Source organism: Lepidochelys kempii, chromosome 2 (assembly GCF_965140285.1).
Source record: "Lepidochelys kempii isolate rLepKem1 chromosome 2, rLepKem1.hap1, whole genome shotgun sequence".
Lineage (NCBI taxonomy): Eukaryota > Metazoa > Chordata > Testudines > Cheloniidae > Lepidochelys > Lepidochelys kempii.
In genome coordinates, this window is record NC_136381.1 from 88,654,695 (window position 1) to 88,674,636 (window position 19,942).

The 19,942-nt window shown below is 43.1% G+C and overlaps 1 protein-coding gene across 5 annotated transcripts in view; it reads left to right on the forward strand.

Moving 5' to 3' along the window:
* Window positions 1–19,942, forward strand: part of MTCL1 (microtubule crosslinking factor 1) — a 181,485-nt gene that overhangs the window by 73,904 nt on the left and 87,639 nt on the right. The window lies entirely within an intron of this gene.

A 19,942-nucleotide genomic window follows, 5' to 3' on the forward strand; every position in this document is an offset into this window, starting at 1 on the left:
CATGCTCTAAGCAGCAGGGGCAGTGCTTTTTTTGCAGTGGTTGCAAGAGCTTGTGTGTCCTGATATACACAAACTATAGTCCTGATTGTTGTTTCTAGCTGCACAACTGAATAAAGACAGTACAGACCAGGATATTCTAAAGTGACTAGGGATATCAGGTGCCCCAGTTTTGGGGTGCCCATCTTAAAACACTTTAATGAGGCCATATTTTTCAGAGGAAGAATGGGACTTAACATTTTCAAAATATCAGATTCCTTTAAAATGTCACCAATCCCCCCCCCCCCCCCCAAATAAAACAACAAACCCTGAGGTTATTGAAATCAGTAGTCACTTTAGAAGATCTTGGCAACAATGTGTCTGTTTAAAAAATAATAATGTATTTCTAGTCACTATGTGCTAGCCCTACAGTACTTGCTTAGTCTTTACTCATGAAAACATCTGTATAGCAATTCATTTCCTTACTCTAAGAGTTCATATTCTACCATGCTTTAGGTGTGGACTGTATTTTTCTGATGGTTGACAAGGTAGCCCACAGATAAGTGTTTGAGGACTAACTCCTTGTAGTTAGTTTAGGATAGGAAGAGAGAGGTGACTTAAAAGAAAAGAATTTTCATAAGAATTTTAAATTAGAAGAATGAGAAACATGTTTACTTTTTTTTATAATGGCTTCTATCATTGGAGAAGTATTGCTAATCTCAAAAAAGTATAGGTTTACACACTCCCCTCACTCAGCTGTTTATATCCATTCCAACTTGTACACAGTATTCTCAATCTTCATTCTTCTTTATCCAAGCTAGAATAAACTTCAAAGTTCTATCAGTCTCATGCTTGATAGGGCAGAAGATGATCACCAGGTGAGATCAGTTACTTTTCATAAAAAGAAAAGGAGGACTTGTGGCACCTTAGAGACTAACCAATTTATTTGAGCATGAGCTTTCGTGAGCTACAGCTCACTTCATCAGATGTTTACCGTGGAAACTGCAGCAGACTTTATATAGAAGATCAGGGTTGGAAGGGACCTCAGGAGGTCATCTAGTCCAACCCCCTGCTCAAAGCAGGAGCAATCCCCAACTAAATCATCCCAGCCCACGCATCCCAAGCCTGCCCTTAAAAACCTCAGAGGAAGGAGATTCCACCACCTCCATAGGTAACACATTCCAGAGCTTCACCACCCTCTTAGTGAAAAAGTTTTTCCTAATATCCAACCTAAACCTCCCCCACTGCAACTTGAGACCATTACTCCTTGTTCTGTCATCTGCTACCACTGAGAACAGTCTAGATCCATCCTCTTTGGAACCTCTTTTCAGGTAGTTGAAAGCAGCTATCAAATCCCCCCTCATTTTATTTCATAGTATAGTATTACAAAACTAGGTTCAATATTTGGGTTGGGGTTACACCTTTCCCTGAAGCAATCATCATAGGCTGCTGTTGGAATCAGGGTATTGAACTACATGGACCACTGGTTTCTGCTAGTATAGTACTAGCCTATAGTAAGTTCCTATTTAGCAGTTGTTCAGAACATACTTTAGGAGCCTTAAGTTTGTTCATAAATATTAATTATTATTATTATTAAGTCATGTATTCATTATATTTCAGGGAGTGTAATACTAAAGCTGTGTGTGAACCTTTCATAATGACCTGCTAGTAACGCTTGCTGGCTTTTGGGGTTCATTATTATCTCAGAGCTTGCTTGAAGTTCACCGAGGTTCAGCATACCAGCAGGTAAATTAGAGGGTGTATTATGATAGGCCTAAAACCGCAAATCAGTTGAAATTTGGATGAAAACGGGAATTGCCTTAGGCCTAGATCTGTCAGTACCAGAGTTAAAAGGAGGGAACAGTGATAGCACAGGTGTCTCAGGTATCACTGTTTCAGGACAAGAGGATTCAGAGACTGCTGGGAGTTTAGAGAGGAGGTTTACTTTGCTGATCTCCTAAAAATGCCAGGGAAAGGAGTGGAATGCTTCTAGACCTTCCTTCCCTGAAGGGGCTTTAGGAAGGGGGATGAAACCCAGGTCGGGTTGGAGAGATGCGGGGGCTGTGGGAATGAGAATCTAAGTTTCTTTAGTAACATACTTGGTAAAATTGTGTGATCCGAATTAATTTAGCCTGGATAAACCCAAAACCATGCCTGACAACCATCAGGATGGTTTGGCTGGAATATTCCTAAGTTGTTAACACCATTGTAAGAAGCTAATGACCCAGCCAATGTCCCAGGTATGGGAACTTCCCCATGGCAGGTATGAGCTCAACTTCTTGACTCCACTACCGTTCCTGAACAATAACTAGCACTGCTAGTTGGGTTGAGCTGCTGGTGGTTTTCCTGTACAGAAGGGGATGTTGCTAAAGGCAGCTCATCCTCAGGCCTCTACTACCCCCCCCATCCCCTAAGCTGGACTGGGGCCAGCAGATCTCCCCAGACTTACTTTAGTTTTTTTCTACAGTTGTGGTTGGATTTTAGGATTGTGGACAGACCTGGAGTACAGTAACACAATATGTTTGGTTTGTGTTTTAGCTTTTTAGCCCCTAGATTTTGTAAATGCGATAGAGGGTTTTAAAACAGGAACTTGAGAAGTGACTATTTTGCTTCACACTGTTTATTTCTTAATCAATAGGTTTTCTATATTTCATCAGAAAAAATAGTTTTCTCTGAATTTTCCTCACTAGATACACTGTGAGCTTGTCCTTTTAAATGTTGGTTATATATTTCATTTAGAAAAACAAACACACAAACAAAAACCCAAACAAACCCATCTCTCCTTGCACAGTCCATCTGCCTGAGGAGATCAACTGAAATCTGGTTTTTAGTGGGAGTTTCCATATTTCCCTGGATCCTAGAGCTCTATATAAAGTGCATTCTTCTATCTACCAGTAGCTCTGGTAATGCATTGGGACCTAAATGAGTGAGTCCATCTCATCCCAAGCTATGAGCTGACTACATCTATGGGATCTAGTTTGTTTCCATTATTTAACTTTAAAATAACTGTCTCAAGCTGTTAGAAGCAGTGAAATGTAGAATATATGGGTATCTGAGCAACCCTATAAATAGAGGATTGGGAGTGTAAGTTAGGAAGGGAAAAACTGTAGACTAAATTGCAGGGGTTAGAGCGATTTCCTACCTCTTAGGTCTAGTTAAACTGTGGACTAGATTCCCAAGGGACATGGTGAAAGTTGTTGTTATGTTTGATTCATGTAAAGCTGGACTAAACAAAGCACTCAGGAATAAAATATAATGCAGGAAACAGTACTGTGTTGCCAGAGCTTTTCCATCTCTGATCTCTATGAAAACTTACTGTAAGTGTACACTATGACTACTCCTATAGCACCAAATCCTGCAGTCCTGAGGCACACATGCTGATTTCAGTGTACATGTTGCCTGCATAAGGATTGCTGGTTTGGCCTGTTGCTCCTCCAAATGTAGGGGGTAGCAAATTTTATCTCTTTAGTCCAGGAAAAAGCGGGTAGCTTCTCCCCCTCTTTCTCTTTCTCCTTCCCCTTCCCCTGGTTTGCTAAATTTTGCCATGAGTGGAGCAGAAATGTGTGCATGTGAGTGATGAGGCTTTACTTTGCAGAGCAGTGAAAGCAGCTGAGCAGCAGAAGTTGCAGTTTGCTGTGATTCATGAGCAGAATTGTACACAGATAAAGTGCTGTATTTAGACTCACTAAAGGGCAGGGGTTCTCAGCCTTTCCAGACTCCTGTATCCCTTTCATGAGTCTAAAGCCTGAGCCCTACCACCTGAGGCTGAAGCATGTAACTTAGCTTTATGGGGCCCCTTGTGGTGTGGGACCCCTGGCAGTTGCCTTCCTTGCCACCCCGAGACCCCCCCACCCCTCTTGAGGCGTGCAACCCCCAGGTTGAGAAACACTACTCTAGATGAGTTGATGTACCTCTGGAAGACCTCTGCGTACCGCCAGGGGTACATATACCCCTGGCTGAGAACCACTGCTATAGGGTGAGCTCAGAGGGGGAGGAGGATTGTATCAGGCATGTCAGCAGCACTCAAGAAATGCTGAAAGCCAATAGTGTTGGAGCAGTGTGTAAGTTCCTTGCCTACAGTTTGATCCTGCAAGGTTCTGAGTACTTTCAATTCCCATTGAAGCCAGTAGGCCTGATTCTGTTCCCAGAGACTTCTGCCATGAAGCAGGGCTGAACTCGGTGGGATTGTGAGGTCACTTAGCACCTCACAGGTTCAGGCTCTGACTGCAGCAGTGCTCTACTGTGTTGAAGGACATGAAGGCCTGGCCTTCATCCCAGCATCCTTGGTTCATTTTAACACCCTGTCAGCCCTGAATGCCACATGGAGGTGAGAGAGCCTGTGTCTGTGGATCTCAGTGACACTTGCCCCCATAGAAGGAGGAATTGCCACATCCACAGCATAATTCCTTTCCCCCACAGAAGCTGCTGTGTGGTTTGAATGGGGGCAGATAGACGGGGAGCCTGAATGGCTCTGCCAAATTCATACCCCTCTCCTTTATGAAAGACTGTCCAGTAACGTAAGCTTTTCCCTCTGTGCTCTGGAACTGGAGGTAAGAGAATCTGTGCTTATGCTTTTGCAGTTCCAGTGGCCTTGAACCCTTGCAAGGATAGCACAGAGGGTCAGTGACTGCTCACTTAGGCCCCAGACCAGCACTGGCATCTGAGAGCACAGACCCTGCACCCATACAGAGTCCCACTGATTTCACTGGGACTTCGTACAGGCAAGGAAATATGCTGGCACAGGACCAAGGCCCTCACCCAAAAGCTGGAATAGTGGCTATGGAAAGGTTGTGCTGTAGGCCTGAGTCCTGCCAACTAGACTTGAAGAGGGTGGAGGGTGAACTCCAAACCCTCCACAGCCCAGGATACCTTCATGAAGCTCATTACTCAAGCTGAATTCAGTTCCTAGAATTTCACCCAGAGTGAAACACAGATGTTGCACACAGTGTCACAACTCTGTCAGGAACATATGTACAAGAGGAATGAGGTGTGATCATTTCCTTTAATGACATACGTGACAGGTTCAGTCACAGAGACCCCCTTGGGACTGTCACCTGACATGCTGGAATTACCTCTGAACCCATTTTTCCTGCCATCTTGGGACTTCAGAACCCTGCCTTGTTGAGCCAGACATACTAGTCTGCTGCAACATAGATTCAGGGTCTGGTCCACACCCCCAGAGCTGCAGACTTAATTGAAAAGAAGCTTAGCAGGTCACTTAGCTCCAGCACCCAGATACCCAGCTCCCAGTGGGATCCAAACAAATCCATTTTATTCTGTATAAAGGTTATAAAGGGTAAACTCATAAATTGTCCATCCTATTACACTGATAAAGAGAGATGCGTAGCTGTTTGCTCCCCCAGGTATTAATCAGTTACTCTGGGTTTACTAATAAACAAAAGTGATTTTATTAAGTATAAAAAGTAGGATTTAAGTGGTTTCAAGTAAGAACAAACAGAACAAAGCAAGTCACCAAGCAAAATAAAGCAAAACCATGCAAGTCTAAGCCTAATACATAAGAAACTGATTACAGAGATGTTCCAATAAGCTTCTGTCATAGACTAGACTCCTTCCTAGTCTGGGCCCAATCCTTTCCCCGGTACAGTCCTTATTGGTTCCAGAAGACATCTTAGGTGTTAAGCAGAGGCTTTCTCATGACTGGCAGCCTATTCTGTTTTGCTCCATCCCTTTTTATAGCTTTGGCAAAAGGCAGGAATATTTTGTCTCTGAGTCCCCACCCTTCCTTCTAAATGGAAAAGTACCAGGTTTAAGATGGATTTCAGTATCGGGTGACATGATCACATGTCCTGTGAAACCCTAGCCTCCATTCTTCCTGGACTGGCCCACATCTACACAGGAAGGTTTGCAAGTAAACAGAGCCATTTATAACCAATTGTCCTAGTCAATGGGAGCCATCAAGATTCTAAACCACCATTAATGGCCTGCACTTTGCATAATTACAATAAGACCTCAGAGTTATACTGCATACTTCTAGCCACAGATACAAGAATGATACATGCATACAAATTGGATGAACACACTCAGTATATTATAAGCCTTGTAATGATACCTTACAAGAGACCTTTTGCATAAAGCATATTCCAGTTACATCATATTCACATACATAAGCATATTTTCATAAAGCATATGGAGTGCAATGTCACAACCTATATTAACAGCAGTTACTGAAACAGGGAATAACATTGGGGGGACCATCCTTCCCGAATTTGGCGGGAGTGTCGTGTAATGCAGAAATCCTGGGCTGAATGACTCTGAGACAGTATTTGTCCCAGATTCTCTGGGGCAGCACTGCATGCCTGCCCGAGGTTCAGGGGCGGTGCTAGTCTCTTCCCGGTGTGTGTGGCGGCAGGCTGAGGTGGGCCTTAGCCTCCTCTCACCTTGAGGCCCCACCCCCTGGCCAGGCCAGAATCTGGAGCCTGGCCGTGGTAAGAGCCCCACAGGGAGTCCGGGTCACTGTGGAGAGCCCTGGACCCTGCACCCATTCTGGGCGGTGCACCCTGGGGTGTTGGAACACGGGCTAGGGGCTGCTCTTGCAGCCCAGGGTGGAGTGTCCAGAAAGAGGGGGGAGGAAGAGGAGGAGCAAGGGGGTTGGGGCCACACTTCCAGCACCAATGACTCCCCACTTCTACACAGGTTCTGGCAGTCCTGTGGGTGTCTCCAAATTGGCTGGGGCCCCATTAATCCACCATTGGTTGCAGGCCCATAATCTTCCGTTCTACTGGAACTGAAAACTGCAGACCTCCCTGGTTTCCTCCCAGCGAGCCTGCCTGGCTTCTACACAGCCCACCTGGCTGAGAGCTGGAAGGCCTGTGAGTCCTGACTCCCATGCTTGCAGCTCCCCAGTAGCTTAGACTCCCAGGGCATCCAGGTTTCATGTTTTCATTCCACTCCGCTATTTCTTAATTGTCAGTGTTGCGGTCCAGCTAGACTCATGTGGTGGTGAGCATTCTCCATTCCACCAGAACTGGCTTTATCTGTATGTTAACTGTATGTTGTCCCACATGACTTGCTGTGTATATATTTTTCTGGGATGATATCTCCACCCCCCTGTTCAGTAAAACTGTTGCAGACATTGTAAGAGAGGGTTGGTGTGTTTGTCTGTGTAAAGTAAAAAGATGGAGCTTGTTTGAGGTTCAGGTTTGTTAGAAAAAATATCACAGGTCTTGTAAGTTTTAACTCTCTGCCTAATATAATATATACGGCAAGAATGAGAGCTGTCTTGCAGTGAACAATGCCCTTACAGCTGTAAACTGATAGATGGGCAAAGAGGATTATAAAGGTTATCTGAGGCATGTCCAATGCAGAGGGATCATGTTGGTTGGCCTTTAATCTTTCTATTCCTTAGAATTGCATTTAATACTTCATAGAAACAGCATGTTGTTCTAGTCCTGAGAAGCTGGAATATGCTTGTGTGTATAGTTGTCTGCTCTCTACATGGAGAATTTTTCTTTCTTTCTTCACCAATTAACAGTTTTCTACTTACTAATTCATGAATGTTGAAGCGTAGAGTACCGGATGGCTCTGATTATCTTCCTCTGTAGAAGTGTTTGAGAGAATTCTCTCAATTGCTTTTATTGGATTCTTTGCCACTTGCATTTCTTTACTCCTATATCCTAAATGCCCCTTCCTCCAGATACCGAGGAGCTGGTTTATTTTCACCTTTCTCAATATTCTAGATCAAAGTGCTGCATTAATCTACTGATTAGTAAGAGTGTATTGTTGGGGTTGTATTCATCTCCCCTCCCCTCCTTCAAATGTCAGTCTGCCTAACCCCTGCTCTTTACCTCATCTCCCCACAGCTCTGGTACCGGACACTTTTCTAACGTGCTGAAACTTGTACTCCTAAAGCCACAACCACATTTCAGCAATTTGTGTATGACAGTAGAAAATGAAATAATTGTATTTCTATTTGTATTCTTCTTCTTAAACAAACAGATTGTTTGTTTGTGCTGCAAGAAAAAGCATGCTGAGAATTCACTGGTCAGCAGCAAATATTCTTGTATTATGCTCCTTTACACATGTAAAAAATGAATCTCCTCCCTCAGCACCACCCACTCCACTCAACCCCTTTTCCTATAGTCCTTACTGACTCGTTGACCTCTGGCAGCACCAGACTGAAGATTTTGTGAGGTGGCTAGGGGAGACTTGGTACAGTCCTTAAAGAACAAAATCACTGTTCATAGAAAATAGGTAGAAGAGTGGATTATTTCACAGGCTAGTTTAAAGCAGCCAACATTTCCAGTGATGAATGGTACAGAAAATTTGAGTAATTACCAAGTGACTATGCTGTCATAAATTTCGAGGGTCACATTCACTAATAGTTGTAGAACAGGCTGTCTAGACTGTCACAAAACCTGTCATCATCACATAGCAGAGGCAAATATCTGTAATATAAAGGCTTATAAACATTCTGCTTCTTCAGAAATTGTCATAGTTTACCCTCTTGTTGTGTTTTGCCTTGAGTGAGCTAAACAACAAATAGAGGTTTTGGAGTCACTAACTAGTTGGCTTGGGATGTAAGAATTCCTTGTGTGGACTATAAATGTTACGTCAATGTGTACCATGCATAGAATAGCCCCCCAAACTTTGGTGTTTCTCAGAGCATGAATAAAAGGCGGTTATGTCACATACCATGGTGTACAGCTCTTAATTTACTAATAAGAACATTTTCATGCTATCCCATGGATTTTTGTGGGTCATCCATACTTTGAATAACATAAGCTCTTTGGGGCAGGTCTATCTCTGTGTTTGTACTGTGCCTACTACAATAGAGCCTGATCCTGATGGGCTGTTAGTATAATACAAATAGAAATGTAATCAATCTCTATTTTGCTGCAATTGCTGTGTTATACCCCAGTTCTGCATGGGTGCCGACATGGAGGTCAGTGCAAGATCAGGGTTTTAATTACCATACTGTATGCAATGGCAGCTGTATCATGGGAGATTATGGGTATATTGTGGGAGATGGGGAAGTGGAGGAATGCAACCAATTATCTAGCATATGCATTAACTCTATATTACTATTTACAAATCTGTCTGGAGTTCCCTGATGACTCTTTCTGAATCTGATTTTCTGATTTGGTGTATGAGCTTGAAGTGAAGCTACACAACAGAATAGTAGTAGTGAGTGTCTCTGTGATGTTGGAATTTAAAGGATAGATGCAGCATGGGGAATTCATGTTTAATAGCTGCTTCAGCTGTGAGATGACAGTGCTCAGAATGACCCATTTTTTTTCTGCACATCAGTATCAGATCACTGGTTTAGCAGGAGGGAAGAGAAAAATACTGCATAAATGAATCTATAGCTGAATTCCTGCTGATTTCTTCAGTTGTAAAGGAATAACTAGAGGAAAGAGGAGTCCAGTCTCAGCATATTCATTTCTTTGGTTATTGTGGAGTGTGTACATATACACTATATAAAAAAGACTTTATGGCTTAATGAAAAATTTCTCCTGTGAGGATTTTTTTATTTGGCTTTTTTTCAGTGACGAACACCACACAAAAAGGGAAGGAATACAAAATTTAGAAGAATTACATGAGAGAGTGATGTATAAACTCCAGAGTAAATGCCACCCACCCACATCAATGGGTGGGGGAAATTGATGGAGCCATGGTGAAAGGGGGACAGTCCCAGTGGCAAGGGAGGAAGACTCTCATCAGTGGACAATACGTAGCTCCTCCCCCTGGGAGTCCTTGGCACCCGTTGGCCAGCTGGGGGAGAAGGGTGCTGATAGGTCAACATTCCGTAGCTCCCAGGATTTAGCTCAGCGTAGGGGCCATGTGGAGCCGTTTTTGGCTCCGTTCCAGCAGCCCCACCCTGCCCACCTGAACTAGGAATGGAAGCCGGCCTGACAAGATGCTGTGGGTCTAGCTGATTGCCTGTTCAGAGGGTCAGAAAGGAATTTTTTCTCCCATGGGCCAATTGATGGAGGACCAGGGAGTTTTTTGCCTTTCTCGCAGCACCTGCAAGCCACAGTGGGTTAAGTGGGAACAGGCTTACTACCTAATTGGGGTGATGGTGTTTATTTGTCGCTGGTTTCTGGCACAGTTAAGGGAATAAAATGAATGATTCCCAGAGGTAAAAGACCTGGGATTTTGGTGATGGGCCTTGGGCTCATACGATAGGATGAGACCTTGTGGCCTTTGTGGGCCAATGTCCCCATCCTACTGCAGCCTCTGTCCCCCTTGTGGGGGGAGGGTGTTGGGACTCAGACAGAGCTGAGTTCTGGGGGATAGGCTGAGGAGAGCCTACTCTGCATTATGGGTTATACAGTAAGGAGCCCTGGAACCAATTAAATGCCTGGTATAAGAGAGGATAGGTGAGTAGCGTGCCCCCCCATGTGAAAATTTAATAAAAATTGTGTCCTGCTGCACATGCATGTGTCTTTCTTCCTTTTGCTGCTGTATCCACATCAAAGGATGTAGGGTGTCCTTTGCAAGAACTCAGTTCAACTGGTCCTATCTCTGGGGTGCAGCTTGGCCGGGATTGGATTGAGCACTTATCCATACCCAGTGTTTGTAATAAAATAAATTTTAAAAGGATTTTATTCAGACACCCTTGTCAGCCTCAGCTGACCGAATCTTAAATAAAATGTTCTTCTGTAACTGATAATTCTGCAAGATCAGCCAGCTCCATTTCACTGTTGTTTAAAGCTGCACTCTTGTCAGTAAGTCCTTCAGAAAGCAGGTGGCTCCCTACTGCTTTCTTCCATGCTCATGTTCCCAGATATGTCAGCCTGAATCATGTGTAAATGGCCAGCCCACGAAATCACACAACAATATCAGCAACAGCAAAAGGCTTTGGGAAACAATGAATAAAGACTGATGCCATGAACTAATCTCAAGAGACCAAAAAACCAACCATCCAAAGTCCTCATTTGTGAGCATATTACGATAGCATAATGAATTGCTAGGGGAATTCAAGTCTGTGTTGATAGCTGATGTGCTTTGCTGCTTGTTTACTCTAGGGAAATTGATGGCTTTCATCCTGAACACTGGCTTGTGGTGCTTGTGATGCTGATGATATTTCAGACATAGCTTACTTTGCTTGGCCATGTGGATGATTAATGGAATAGCATTTATAGGCTCCTCATAAAGAAATCATATGGGGATAAATGTAGATACATATCAGTTACATCAAGCTTCATTTTATCAAAGCTCAGTGTGGCGTCTTTTGCAAGGGCCTGTAGCAAATGGAAGGCAATTAGCATTTCAGTTCCATTAGCCATCCTCCAGATATACATTAGGATCTGCATGAAAAAAATCTCAGTACTGCCCCGTACATTCAAATGTTCATCAAGGAGCCACAGGATATAAAGTGTAGGATATTTCTAAGCCATAATTTCAGATGGGCTTCTAGCTCCTCTATTTAAAGTACAGATGAGGAACCACAGGCCCCAAGAAGGGGTTGGAAAGCCAGGATATTGTACCCTGAAATAGATATGTTGTGTTAGAAATATGGAGCCAGTACTCCTTACTCTGTATATGGGTTATATGGGAAGTGACTATCAGGATGCTTTCACTCATTAGCTGAAAGTGACATCTCCATTGCTCCACTTCACAAATGTTTCCAATTCATTTTTTCCCAGTAGTGCGTGTGTAGAAATGTCTTATTTGAAGTTGAATTGGGAGAAACAGGCCTTTTCACAAAAAATATTTTAGTTGTACCATTCTCTGTCTCAGGAACTGACCAGACTGTGATTCACCCTAAAAGGGTGTGAAAGGGAAAAGAGTGGGACGAATTTTCCTATCCTGTATCCTGTGCAAAGGCCATCTCCTCCTTCACTTCTTGCATTTCCTGGACACAGGGATTTTGCAAGTCTCGCATTGCTAGACTCTCCAAAAGAGATGCTGCTTCACCAGCCGCAAGAGATGAGCTGGCATGGCTGGGGACACTGCATGCCACTCCCTCCTAGTGAAGTTCTGGTGGAACTGCTACTGGGGGCCTGCCTTTCCCCAGAGATCATGGGAGATGTCAGGAAAAAATGCCTCTGGGAACTCTCAATAGCATCCTCACTCTACATCCCACTGTGTGGTTTGTGGCTTAAGCTATGGTACATAATCAGTATTGATAACAGAGGACACTAAGGTTTTCATTCATGGTGAAAAAGATTTCACTGTTGCTGTGCTAAGGCTTCTATTACATCTCTGCATATAAGCTTTTATAACCCCCCTCTTTCCCCACAATGCAGGAAAAGCTTCATAAAAATGTTAATACTTAGACTGTTTTTGTATCATGTTGATCATGTAAAGAGATATCCACCCATTTAGCCTCTCTTCGAAGGTAATTATATTTAGTAGCTAGCCATTGGAGTCTCTGTTCTGCATGCAGAATGTTTGTTGTTGTTTTAATAAATACCCACATTTGGTGAAGTCCATGCTTCTGTTTACCCCTAAAACTCCCTTGTCTTCAGGTATTCACCATCTCTTTGTTCACATCCCTTTATAAAGTATGTTTCTCCACATTTGCTTGTCAACATTAATCTACCAACAAGAGAAATATCATTATAGAAACAAGCGTTCTATAATTATCCCACGGTGATGTAAAACATTATTCTTAAATACATCTTGTAACTATCTGTCATACTGTGGGCCTGATCTCTTCTGTCTTATGCTGGTATCAATCAGGAGTGACTCAGTTTAAATATTTGTGTAAAACTGTCGTGAAAGAAGAATCAGCCCAATATGTTAATATTGTATTTTTCTGAAAACAAAAATATGTATAATGGATCCAGGATAGTGTCTTTTTTTGTCTTGTTCATTGGTGAACACACTGGTGCTTAACAGATAACAAGTGATAATCATAAATTTACCCTTTGAGATGCTAGTAAATAGCCATGGGGTTTTTTTGATGGTTTGTGTGTGTTTTTGCACACACCAGTAATCCCAATGAGGCCATTTCAACTACTGGTGTGTATGAAGCAAGTATTATTTGGCCCCTGATGTATGCTTTTTATGTGCTTTTTTTTACATAAAGATCCCTCTCTGCATACATTGCTTTCTAGTAACGCAGACAGAAATTATGATGATCCATTCCAAGGCCTAGTGTCTTGGTAATCGTTTATCATGGCATGTGGAACATGATTTACACAATTTATAATCAGCACTGATACTTGTGCATAATTCCCCACATATCACAGTGGGAAAAATTGCCCTTAGGGCCAGATTTTCAAAAGCTAGCATTCCTTTTGCAAATGCAACCATTGGTATACATCAAGTAGCTACCACAGTTACATGCAAAATACAGATGTGCTCGAAGGCAATTCAGAGTGGTAGCCATGTAAGCAGAAACAGAGGGTGTAGGAAACTGGAGAAAGAAAAAATTTCAGAAGGAGGGTTCCAAATCTTTCTATACCTCTTTCAACTTGTCCTTTCATCCCACTCCTCCCTTCTGGACCTGTCTGTCATTGAATCATTCTCTCCCTCCCTTTCTCACAGAGTGTTATATAGATTCCAAGGCCAGAAGGGACCACTGTGGTCGTTTAGTCTGATCTCCTGTATAACACAGGACATAGAACTTCCCCAAAATAATTCCTGGATCTGATCTCTTAGGAAAATATCCAATCTTGATTTTAAATTACCCTCCCTGTCAAAAATGTACACTTTATTTCCAGTCTCAATTTGTCTAGCTTCAACTTCCAGTGATTAGATCATGTTATACCTTTCCCTTCTAGATCAAAGAGCCCATTATCAAATATAAGTTCCCCGTGTAAGTTTTTATAGATGGTAATCCATAACCTTCTTTTTGTTAAACTAGATTGAGCTCCTTGAGTCATCAGTATATGGCAGGGTTTCTAATTCTTTAATCATTCTTATGGTTCTTCTCTGAACCCTCTCCAATTTATCAACATCCTTCTTGAGTAGTGGGCACCGGTATTCCAACAGCAGTCACAAAAGTGCCAAATACAGAGGTAAAATAACCTTTCTACTCCTACTTGAGATTTCCCTGTTTATGCATCCCAGGATCTTATTAACTCTTTTGGCCACAGCATCTCACTGGGAGCTCTTGGTCAGTTGATTATCCAGCCTGACCCTCAGATCTTTTTCAGTGTCGCTGCTTCCTAGGCTAGAGTTCCCCATCCCTTAAATATGGCCTAGATTCTTTGCTCTTAGGTGTGTACGTTTACATTTAGCTGTATTCAAATGTGTCTTGTTTGCTTGTGCCCAGTTTACCAGGCAATCCAGATTGTTCTATATCAGTGACCTGTCTTCTCCATTATTTACCACTCCCCCAATTTTTATGTTATCTGCAAACTCTCCTTTAGGTTTCCCGTCACAATTCCCCAATTTGGGGTTTCTCACCTTTCCCTGAGTGTTCTGCTTTTTGGGTACATCCTTTTTCCACCTCCCTTCCATTGCCCCTCTCACCCTTTCTTCACAGGACCCATCTTCTGTGTCCTTGTCTTTGTCTCTTCATCCCTTGCTTGGCAGCTTCTGCCCTTCCACTCTATTCACGTATAGGGGAGAGCATCTATCAGTTCTTCTTCACAGGCTCCTTCTGCTTCCCCTTATCTGTGGCTGCCCTCATGTCTCCAGCACTCCTCCTTCTACTCTGTGATTACTGGCGGGTTAAATGGGGGTTAACTATGGCTGGTGGAGCTGAGTAGGGCATGGATCCTCTTTGCTCTCCAGGTACTCCCTGCTTGTGCTGTTCCACTCTGCAGAGGCAACTACACCTCAGGCTCCTTGGTGTGAGATGCAGTGAAAGCAAGGGTTCTATCTGTCACTCCTACTGCTGTTCTGCCAGCCCATCCTCTGGTGAGGAATTAAAGACTGATGGGAGGTAACACCTCCTATTGGCTGCTCATGGTAACAGGCTACAGCCATTGCATCCATGCACATTTATTATAAGCTTCTAAAAATGTCATGGAACGTGTTAACAGCCGTTCTTCTTAGCAGAGAGCACTCCTGAGGCTTCCTGTTCTAGTGAAATGTCCACTTCTATCAAGTAGCCCCCTGTCTTCAGTGACAACTTTTGTTTGACCTTGTCTACTAAAGGTGGTCTTTAAATACATGGCTGGTTTCCTGGGTATGGAAGCATAGCAATATGTGAATGGGCCTCCTTGCATTAGTTAAAATTACCTCCCCACTCCCATTTCCTGCACACCATTTAGAAGTGCTCCTTTCCTACACTCCTTTAACTTCATTCACTCAAATAGTGCTTCCTAATGCATGTGTCAGGGTTCCCTCCCCACTCTGAACGCTAGGGTACAGACGTGGGGACCCACATGAAAGACCCCCTAAGCTTATTTCTACAGCTTAGGTTAAAAACTCCCCAGGCACAAATTCTCCACTGTACCTTGGGTTTAAGTAATGCTGCCATCACCAAGCAATTTAACAAAGAATCAGGGAAAAGGACCACTTGGAGTTCCTCTTCCCCCAGCAATCCCCCCAAGCCCTTACACCCCCTTTCCTGGGGAGGCTTGAGAATAATATCCTAACCAATTGGTTACAAAATGATCAAACCCCTGGGTCTTGGAACAATGGAAAAATCAGTCAGGTTCTTAAAGAAGGATTTTATTAAAAAAAAGAAAGGTAAAAATCATCTCTGTAAAATCAGGATGGAAAATACTTCACAGGGTATTGAGATTCAAACACAGAGGATTCCCCTCTGGGCAAAACCTTAAAGTTACAGAAAACAGGAATAAAACTCCCTCTTAGCACAGGGAAAATTCACAAGCAAAACAAAAGATAAACTAATCTGCCTTGCCTGGCTTACCTATACTGGTTGCAACATTGGAGACTTGGATTAGGATGGGTTGGAGAAGATGGATTTCTGTCTGGCCCCTCTCAGTCCCAAGAGAGAACCCCCACACAAACAAAGAGCACAACACAAAACCTTCCCCGCCCCTCCCCCCCTCAAGATTTGAAAGTATCTTCTTTCCCCATTGGTCCTGTTGGTCAGGTGCCAACCAGGCTCTTTGAGCTTCTTAACCCCTTACAGGTAAGAAGGAATTCTAGGCTACTAGGCTACCTTTAGCTGTATGTTTATGACAGCATGCTACCAACTTCTTCTGTTTAAAATAGTTCACACCACCCTTAGTCCCAGTTGGAGGGTCTGGTGGTTTCTGCCCCATACTCCTTTGCATTCTGTGCCCACAGGGATGGAGCGGGGATCTTGCATTCTTCCCATACGTGCACTCATCAAGGGTGTGGGGATCCATTGGTCTTGCACTCTTCCCTCGCTCAGGCTTATATGCACAACTATTTTGCCCACCCCTCCTACCCTAGACACAGCTTTATGTAGTCTCATTCTGTTCCTCACCACCCTGCTCTCCACATACTCACATTCTCTTGCTCACTCAAATTTTGGGCACAGGTCCTATGGAAGGGCAGGCTGCTGCCATACCATTTCTGGGCCAGGGAGGAGGTGCTTCTGCACTAAAACAATATGCAAACTCCCTTTTCAAGCTAAATGCAATACCTGTGCTACAGGTCAAGGTTCTCCTCCTAGTGATCCGATCTGTATCGATTATTCTCTATTTTGCATACACCCTATCACCATGGATCTGTCCAGTTTTATAAAGAGGACCGCACAAGATTCTGACTGAAGCCCGGCAGCACAACTCCTTCCTTAGTTGGAGGGGACCCTAAGAGTAAGTGAGATATTCTTTTCTCTCCCCTCACCCTCCCCCCAGCAGCCAGGAGCTGAACCTCTCAAGGAAGTGAGAGACTGGAACTGATCAGAAAGTGTCACTAATGCAAAGCAGAGGGGAACAACAAGCTGGTCCTAAGACGTAGGGTCCATCTTTCTGCTCTAAACTATAACTTGTTACCATGTGGTTTTGGATTTTCATCTCTTCAGGCAGTGCTAGGTGGAGTAGACCACTTCCAAAGTCATGTTCAGCCCTACTTGCTATTTCCCCGTGGTATTGTGCTACCTCTTGGCCAGCTTGAGCTTGTCTCCCTTTCCTTGCATTTCCCACTACTGTTCCTTACAGATGAACAAGGGCTGTATTACTTTCAGGTGCATGTTATAACAGTTACAGTAGTATCACACAGCATCTTCATGTTGAATCATAGCCATTTCTGTATTCAGTTTAGTGCATGGGCAGGACGAGGAGGTCTTCCACATTTTGACTTGTGCATCTGGGTTTCAAGTGTGATTGATGTTTGTACTAAGATTGTGCATAGAGGTCCCAACTTAGACTGGGACCCCATCGTGCTAGGACACCACCTGCCTCCAAGAGTTTACAATCTAAATAAACAAAATAGGTGAGACCAAAAACACATATATGTTCACACCCTACACGCTATTGTAATAATCTTTGTACAAAATATGTCTTGTGAGCTATCATTTGAAAGCTAATAACTCGCTGATCAATAATATCCTAGTGAAACATATGTAGCAACATTATATGTAAAGCTATGAAATCCCCCTGCATTATGTTCTTAGCACACGTTCCACAGTACACAGCCCAGCCCAGGCAGAAATATCCTGAATGAAGAAATGTGTGTTCACTTCAATTTACACAGAAGTAGTAAACAGGGTTCTTGAGACAATCAGGAGAAGAGAAGGCAGGAGACAAAGCAAATTTGCATTTCAGCAAAAACAGGTGAGAGGAAAGAACATGGAGCCTCCTTTATCACCAGACTCCATGTCATCTTCTTTACCGTTTGAATAAACTTTGCTTTGAGGGCAGCTAACCCTTAAAAGAATCCACTTGAAAAGTTAACTGGACTATAAAAGAAAGGGGCAGAAAACCCCAAGCAATTCTCTCTCTCTCCCCTTCTTTCACCCTTTTATCTAAGACGAAAAAAACAGCCCTTTGACTTTGTGGGAGAGATCCTGACCTGAGAATTTGATCAGCCATGTTGGTGGGAACATGTGGTAAGGATTTTACCTTGAACCAAGTCTAGCTTGTTAAATTTTCGCTACTAAAAATAATTTTATCCTTATTTCTCTTGTAATCATTTCTGACTTTAATACCTGATCCTTGAATGCACTCAAAACCCTATCTTCTTTTGTTTGTTTTATTTTTTAATCTGAACCAATCCACTGCTGTGTTTAAACTTGAATTGTTTGATAAAGCAGTAGACTACTGAATATAGACGCTTTACAGGGGCAATGGACCTGTAATATCTGATCCGTCCAGGAAAGGGATGGACAGTGCAGAACATGTGTTTGGGGGAAAATTCGGGACTGGGAGTTTTTTCGGGTCATCCTGCAAGTAGTAAGCAAGGCAGGTGGAAGTCAGAGTGTGGGTGGTGTCTTGCTGACAGGCTGCTGGGGTCAGAGCTGCAGCTGTACACACACACTCAGGGTGTGACCTGTAGGCTGTTGGCTGTCTGTGAGCAGCCCAGGTTGGGAGCTACAACAGCAAAGCATTGTGAGACGCCCAAGGTTGCGGGACAGGCAGTGACACAATCTCTTACTGGTCTGGATTGCATCCCAGAATGTGACAATAGCCTAAGAGTGGGGAGACAAATGGAGGCATGGAGAGGTGAAGTGACTGGCATAAGGTCACACAACAGGATGGTGGTCACAATCTACTGAGTCACCTCTCCTGAGTCCTAGGCGAGAGCTCCACTCACTGGACCACATTGCCTCTCCAGCTATTGACTTCATCCAAACGTAGATGTGTTTCCTGAATAAGATGGTGTTTGGGGGTCGGGGGGAAAGGCATTGTTATCCTGGATGGACATGTGAAAAGTTTTCAAATAATAATTTTGATATTTTAAAATATTTTTGTAAAATATATTTGTTTGCAGAGGACCTTTTATCCTAGCATGACTTCATGTTAGCTATAGGGAATCATTGCATTAAGCTGGAAAGCAGATTAACTTCCTGAACATCTAAAAATATAAATTGTAGAATATCTTGTACATACAGTAGCGTATGAGTAGGTTTTAAATAGTTTTGCTGGTTATAGCACACAGGGGATTTGGTTTAGGAGTGCATTAATTATAATCTAAAGTAGTTGAATAGCTAAAATAACCCCAGTTCAATAGCCAGGGACCAAGAGGCCATGGATAGCTTTTATTTGGATTCCCACATTTTGCGTGTCCTTAGTTAGAGTTCAGAATGTGTTGTCTACCAGCTGATAGCTAAACACTAGAGTGGATTTACCTGTTTAGTAGAGTTCCTCCCTCCTCTCCTATCCCATGATGGGAGCTCATGCTGTGTGTGCACATTACTGCAGTGGAGAAGCAAACCCAGAGACCTGTTCTTACTGAACTAACTGAACACCGTTCTAAATCTGGAGTAACTCTATTGAATCTTAGAGCATAACACTGGATTTATCCCCTATAGTTCAGAGCAGAATTTGACTGAGTGGAGGTTTTGCCATTGACTTTAATGGCACCAGGATTGGGCTCCAAGGCAATCATAATCTATAAGCAGCAATTCTGCCAAGTGCCCCAAAAGGAAGCCTTGCCTCTGAGCAAGCCAGTAGGAACAATGTTGAGCTTGTGTCAGCTGGAAATTGTTCTTAGAGCACAAAAATTGCTGAAAGTTGTCCTGATAAAATCCTCCTGTGTAGTGAAGCTGCCGTGCTTTTAGATTTATGATTAGGGAGTATCATCCTCCTTTTCAGGCCTCATTTGAAGGCTACTTAATTTTATTGAAAAAAATAAATTTTTTCTGTCAAGTACTGTCTATGAAATGCTGCCACTTTCCTCCTTAAAGTGGTCAACATGCAACAGATTTTCTTTTTACACAAACATGGAGCAAGCCATTAAAGGCAGTAGTAGAAGGAAGTAGCCTAAAGTAGCTAGATTTGGGAGATGGGAGGAGTCTGAAAGCTCAGCCATGGACTGATGAGAAGGGTGGGTGAGGAGAGTGCTTCTTCTTGGAATGTTATAAGTGGTTGGAATACATGAAGCAAGATGGTCAGTTTTGAATCCAGGCTATTCTGTAGTTTTGTAGCCTGTCAGCCTCTTTGCCTAATAATGGATATTATCATTTCTCTTCCAAACTTTAAGCTACAGAAGCCAAATTCCAGCT